This window comes from Anser cygnoides, chromosome 4 (assembly GCF_040182565.1).
Source record: "Anser cygnoides isolate HZ-2024a breed goose chromosome 4, Taihu_goose_T2T_genome, whole genome shotgun sequence".
In the NCBI taxonomy this organism is placed as follows: Eukaryota; Metazoa; Chordata; class Aves; order Anseriformes; family Anatidae; genus Anser; species Anser cygnoides.
The window spans coordinates 9,617,735-9,624,660 of record NC_089876.1 but is presented as its reverse complement, the minus strand read 5'-3'; the positions used below and the strand labels follow the sequence as shown (position 1 = coordinate 9,624,660).

Here is a 6,926-nt window from a genome sequence, read left to right as displayed (position 1 = left end):
GAACCCACATGCACTCCTTCCATAACCACGCAACGTAGGAAGGGCAAGTGGTGTGGAAGTATCACACACCTGCTGTCAGCTGAAAGGAGCACTGTATCAAGACAATATCACGATGCTTTTTAGTAAGAATCAATACTCAGCTGACTCAGTGGTTTAATTAACACATCTTTCACAGATAAAAGCTGCAAAGAACACTGTGTTTCAGTGGTTTGTGAATTAAATTCATTCTTCCACCCCCTAGAAGTTGAAATAGGTGATGCTAAGAATTACCAAATAGTTTAAAGCAATCCTTCCTCTCCCAGTTCTCTGCTGTGTTCTGATTGTTCTCTGCTGTCTAAGCATACTCTTCTAAGCTTGCACGACTGTTTTGCAACCTTTTTCTCTACCTCGTTAAAAAAGCTATCGTCAAATGGCAGCACTGAGTATTTGTAACACTGCAGACCATCACTTCCGAACACCAGTTCCTTCTTCCCTTTTCTGGCCTGAAACACCTTAACCCTTGGTTTTTCCCCTCCAAAGTCTGCAGCTATAATACCACGCTCTTTGGCCTCTGCAGTCTGATTTTTAACTACATTTCATATATCCAACATGTTCCTGAAATACTGCTTTCCCATTCTAATCTTTCTGACGTCCTCTCCCTTTCTTCACAGAAAGGCTCAGAAATACAGGGTTTTTCATGTCAACTTCCAAGATCCCCTTTTGATTTTTCTGGTGATTTCCAAGTGTCAAGAATGAATATGGAGTTAGAACAGAAGCTGTTTCACACTTGCACGCACACAAGCTGGTGTTCCAGCGAGGAACACAAAAAAAAAAACACCAACAACAAACCAACAAAGAAACACCAAAAAGCATTTATGTGTTTCACAGATGACCATTTATATGGCAGAATGAAATTTTAGCTTAATGTTCTAGACCAAACATTAATCAAAAGGACTGCGTTTCAAAATCGCAAATACAGAGCCTAAATAGCCATGAGATCTTAACACATTTGATTAACATGTCTGCCAGGGAAGTAAAAAGGGATTAAATGTCATTCATTTGTCCCCACACAAAATCAGTGGTGAGAAGAGGCCTTGCCCCAGATTAGCCCAGGGAGGGTTTCAACCAAAAGGAGTTACGTCATTTCTTTAACATTGTGAGATTGCACTCAGGAAGAACCAAAACATCAGAAACAACAGACATTCGGTTTTCACTCCAGCAGGACCGCTGCTTGAGCAAGACAGTCAGTTGTCTCTGCCAGTGTTAGGAACAGCTCTTGCTCCCAGTCAGAAATGATCCCACCTCCCCGAGGTTTATGGCAAGCAGGAGCACTACCAGACATGTCTAGCGCCACGCTGCCTTTGACAGTCTAAATGCACTAGGCTAGCTGAGAGGCTGAGCTGTCTCTGCAGCAAGAGAGCTTCCTCTTACTGACCAATTTACAGGAAACGGAAAGAACGGACTACAAATAAAAGCGGTCTGAGAAAAGCCCAGCAAGAGGCGAGGCAGAAAAATTAACAACAACAACAACAAAAAAAAGACATATAAAACCCACTTTCCTTCAGCCACAGCAAGTAGTCAGCTCAGTGGTCAGGTTCCACACAGAGTAACACAAGAGTTATACATTTTATATTTCCATAAAAGCCTATAGTATAGTAAGACATAAAAGCAGACTATATTCTGGTAAAATTCTACTGACTAATAAGCTTGGATCAGGAGTAGATTATTGTAACTTTTATTTATTAATTTTACCAAATCAGTTTAGTCCCAAGTTTCTTGATCATAGTGGAAAAAAACATCCAGTATATTGAACCAGAATATATCTGTCAAAAGTACACTCTGCAACCACAAATTGTAAAAGAGCAAGGGTAAGTTACTCACCTGAATCCTTCACCTGCTAGGTAAGGCAGTCCTATGAAAATGTGAATAACCACGCATCAGAATTAATCCTGCCAGGTGACCTGCAGAATAATAACAATAAAAATCATTAACAAAGGGGATGAATGAGGCCAGAACTTCCAAAAACCCTCTTTCAATGCCAAACAAGTTACAGTTCTTTAAACTTCTACCATTCCCTCATTCTGCTTACTGACGAACAGCTTAAGAGGCTTTAACAATATATTATATATATACATGTAGCATGTCTTAGTGTAAGATGTATTTATGTAGCTTGTCTGTCTTACTGTAGACTGTTCATATTTTGTGTATATATATATGTATACATATATATATATGCATATACAGCTACAAAGTGTTGGCAGTATATGCACAGCTTGTAAAAATCAACTGAGAATCTGCAGCTGGAAGAGAAGAACGGTCTGTAAGCTCTCAATACAAGAACTCTGTCGCTGACCAGATTCTCTTAAACCAGCTGGCCCTCAAAAATTCTCACTGATGTAAACAAGGATAAGCTGTACTGATTTTAATTTAGCAGAGCTACCCTAGCATTATTTTCTTTGTTGGTGATTTCATTATGAATAACTGTTCAAGTTAAGTGTAACAGAATTACACTGAACCAAAAGGCCCCTCAAAACTTGATAGCAACATCCATCCGCCTGGAGAGTTACCTGGGTTTCAAGTCTACCCCAGTGGTACCTACAGCAGTAACACTTGATATATGCAACATTTCAAATGGAAGGCAAATTCTTAACTGTTTGCTGCTTTTCAGTCTGTTTTTCTTTTGTTGTTTTTATAATAAATTCAATGACATATTACCAAGACAAGATTTCCTTTCGCATTTACCATTGAAACCGGATGGATGGGATCTTTGCTCCTTTTAACAACTGGCTATACTTGAGGTTCTTGTAAGTGCAGTCACGGTTATGAATAAGTGGTATCTTTCACCAGCATTTGTAGCACAACTTAAACCTGAGTATAGTTAAAAATTATAACTAAATAACTGAAAAGCACAAATGTGACCGGCGACGTCCTATTCCTGCACGCAGTTGTGCTGCAGACAGCTGCAAAGGGAGTTTCCCCAAATATATATATCCTGAAAGTGGGAGTTTCCACAAATTATTTATTTCCTTGGCAGATTTCCTCTTTCAGATATTACAGTTGAAACCATAGTACCGCTTAACTATTTTGTAACGAACTGCATACAATTCCATTACTAATGTACTCTATGACCGATGATTTAGCCAGCACTGTAGGACTCCAAAATAAATTCTGCCTATGTTCCAAAACACCTCTCAGTATTTAAGCTAGCAATCCTTTAGTAAATGGAACACTAAAATAAAGACTGTTAGAAATTTACAAGGGAGATTCCAATATCCATTGCGGATTATAAAGCATATCGGATAGGTACATTTAACCTACAGATGTCCCACTATTAAATTTAAGTCTGCTGTTAGGAAATATCTTTTTTCTTAGAATTTTATTTAAATCAGTTTAAAGAATGTCAAGAGTACAGGTGTAAGGAAGAAAAATTGCAAAAAAGTGCACTTGATGCCTACACTTATGTTCACCATTTTCTCCTGTTTCTAACACTAAAGCATTTCAGTGACAGACAGCATCCTCCAGTTCATTGTATGCTGTGCTCCTGCAAGGCTCCAACAAAACTTATGTCCAAGACCACAGTTGCCAGTTCAAGAGAATATGTCACAAAAGTGTACGTGCAAGCCAACAGAAAAATTACTGCATATAAGCAATTGTAAAACATTCCTGGACTAGGACATTAAAAATACAAAACCATTCAAAACTTACTGAGAAAGTCCTTTTGAATGTTTGTCAGCAAAAAGGTGCAATGAGTAAATAGATTAATTCTATCACTGATCCCAGTAACAAGTTTCTAACTGAATAAGGAGCCAAAGTTATGTCATCCAAAAGCCCTTCAAGCTTTGTGTCCCTCTCCTGGTGGCAGTGGGTAACACTATATTGAATGAATACACCTCTGCAGGCAAACGGCTGCAACCAGCACCGAAAGAGGAAGCTCAGCTTCTGTCAAACCCTTGGAAAACAAAAGGAGACAAACATTTGCTATTTTTGTTTTGCTTGTAAAGAGGCTATGTGATAAAATTTAAAGACAAAGTGTAACCACAAAGACTTTTCTGTATTTTACTGCTGCACAACGCAGTAGATGGTGCTGGTTTCTAACAATGCACTGAAGCATCTCAGAGATTGCTTTTCTTACACTTGGAAACTCTGACTGTGCACCAGAATCTCAAAATAAGCTACTAACCATGCAACTGTAATTTATAGAATGAGACTAGGCTATAGTCAGACTAGGCTACAATGCTAATGGACAGTCCCCACCTCCAAGAGCTTTGAAGCCTAAGCAGACAAGAGGACAGAAAGAATATATTTGCCAAAAGCTAATTAACACATGAAGACGAGTACTGTGCCCCAGACCTCACACAGGCAAGCAGGCATTGCAGAAACAAGGTTTCTTTACTTTGATTCCAGTGACTGGTCCCTTTTAAATCATGATATGAACTTCTCTTAAAGTAAGGCATACGGATTTTGCCACTCCCACCTCCAACCACCAAAGACTAAATCAAAGGACTGAAACAGGTTGGAGTATGGATTACAGTAACCGGGATTTAAGGTCATAGTATGTATCATCACTTATATGAATACTTGCTTGCCTTTATTTTAAATGCACTGGAAAGAAGATTCTCTGCAAGCCCACGCTTACCTTCTACAAAAGTTGAATTCAACTGTAACCATGAGATCATGCATAGCTGGGATTTTAGGGGAGAGGGAGGTTGCATAAAATAAACTTACAACTATATATATATAAATACATATGTATATTAATTCATTTTAAAATGGTGTATAGTATAAACTCGAGCAACCTTACTAGGCTTCTTAGCAAGACGAGCGACAAAGGACACCTCACCCTTGTGCACTTTTATTCCTAAAAGTTTCCTTTGCAAAGCTCTTTCACAGCAGCGCAGCCAGACCCCTTATGGAGCTGAACTGGCTGTGGTAGAAGTGCACTCTTCCTTACGACTCCAAAATCTCATGTTTTGTGCCCTGCCCAGAGCTAGTGGCCGTGATCTCCAAGGAGCCTGTGCAGCGTGCTTCCATTTCCAAGCTCTGGTACTCCACAGAATGCAAGGTTAGGCTTACAGATGGAGCATGTAGCATTTCAGCAGAGGCTTTTACAGTATTTACAGAGTATCTTGCTGTTAAACACACCGTGGATATTCTTAAGACCTTAAAAATACATGCCTCTTTCTGTACACAATGAAGGACTGAAACTGGATCTCACTTGCACAAAAGAAATTCAGGAATTGGGGTCAGTGGATTAAGTCTTGTTTCAAACTAACAAATCAAAGCTGACATCTCTGCGTGCAGTAAGCACAGCAGCTCTGCCAGACCCAAGCCAAACGACTGACCATACGGACCACAGATGCACCGATTCAGCTGCGTGTTTCTGGCACCACAAAACAGAAGTTCTACAGATGCTGAGCTTTAAGGAAGAAGCTGCTGTTTCTGCATGCTGTTTAAAATATGACGGTATTTGTGACGTTTTATATAGCATGGAAACCATACCGGCAGATACACAAAGTCCTCTAAAAAACTGCACTTACCAGAGTGTGTACACGTATTGCGTGTTTGGATCTACAGTCCTGAAAAGAACTCTCAGGTTTAGAGGCATGCTAGGAAGTGTTAGAAGTGCATTAAACACTCTCCAGAAAGGCTCTCCTTCCTCCAGGAAGCACCAGACAAGCTTACAGAACACAACAGTCATCTGATGTTAGGCAGTGAGCCGCTATGTTAATGAAGGGCACTGTCCTGTACCTCTGGGGGAGACCAAACCTAGCAGTCCTAACGCTTCCAACTAAAATTCCCCCATTACATACTTGAAAAATTTGTCTACCAAATTTTATAACATATTTCCAAATTTGGCATCACAGCTTAGCAAAGGTGTTAATAGTCACAAAGGCACATAGTTTACGTGATAAACCATTGGAGAGGCATCTTTGATCGCCTAAGTACAAATTTTGCTCCCAAGAATCACCTTCGTGAAAATGAAAATTACAAAAAGAAGTCGGATTATTTGCTGCGTCTTATCACACCAGAGAAACAAAAGCACCATTACAGTTATCGAAAGCACATCCTGGAAAATAGCTTGTTTTAGCTTGTAGAACTGCAAACTCTTTCCACCTCCTGCTATACAAGTTATATTCCACCTATACATGTGCATGTTTATATACATACACTACATATATATATCCATATGTAAGAATTAAATCTATTCTTTCAAAAGAAACACCTTTAACAAAGAGCAGCATAATACTGCAGCTTTGATTAACAACAACAGCCTTGCATTTATGGCTATTCTGTTTTTCTTGGAAGAACCGTGAACAGATGGTGGCTAGATTAGTCCAGCTAGAACATGGGGCCAAATTTTTCTAACTATATAAACAAATACATCCATTTTTATTGGCATCTAAGCAAGAATAAATATTAAGATATCAGAGATGTAATTTTTCCTCCTCCAAAAGCCTCTTCCCCATAAGTAAAAAAGAAATGTAGTAAGAGCAATAACTTACAGATTCTTAATCTTCAGGGGACCTATTTCAAATGACAAATTCTTCACAAGATTTAATAATAATTGTCTACTTTTTAAATCCAGACAAAAGACACAACTATAATAACTGTTAGTAAAAAAAAAAAAAAAAAAAAAACTTTTTTTTTTTTAAATGGGCAAGAGGAACATAACAAAATTACTGCACTGAACCAGCAACTGGCGAGGCACAAACAAAAGCAATGAGCACAAGCACTGCGACAGTTAGAGCTTAAAGCTCTTAAAGCTCGGATTTTTTGATCATTTGGAATGCTATTTAGTTTTCTTTATGATTTTCCATTCCACTTTGTTAGAGATGCAACCATTTGGTTAGAAATCACAAGGAATCTGTTCCCCAAGGCTCGCCATGCCTTTTGGTATTTTGGCTGTTCTACAGAACACCACCCTCTATCCTTCTCATTCCAGTACA

The 6,926-nt window shown here is 38.9% G+C and overlaps 1 protein-coding gene across 4 annotated transcripts in view; it reads right to left on the bottom strand.

The window, feature by feature from the left end:
- Positions 1 to 6,926, bottom strand: part of SH3BP2 (SH3 domain binding protein 2) — an 86,321-nt gene that overhangs the window by 19,773 nt on the left and 59,622 nt on the right. For all 4 annotated transcript variants that reach the window (XM_066996517.1, XM_066996516.1, XM_048048174.2 and 1 more), the window contains one exon: positions 1,861 to 1,940. The gene's annotated coding sequence lies outside the window, so the exon portion shown is untranslated. The remainder of the gene's footprint in view (positions 1 to 1,860; positions 1,941 to 6,926) is intronic.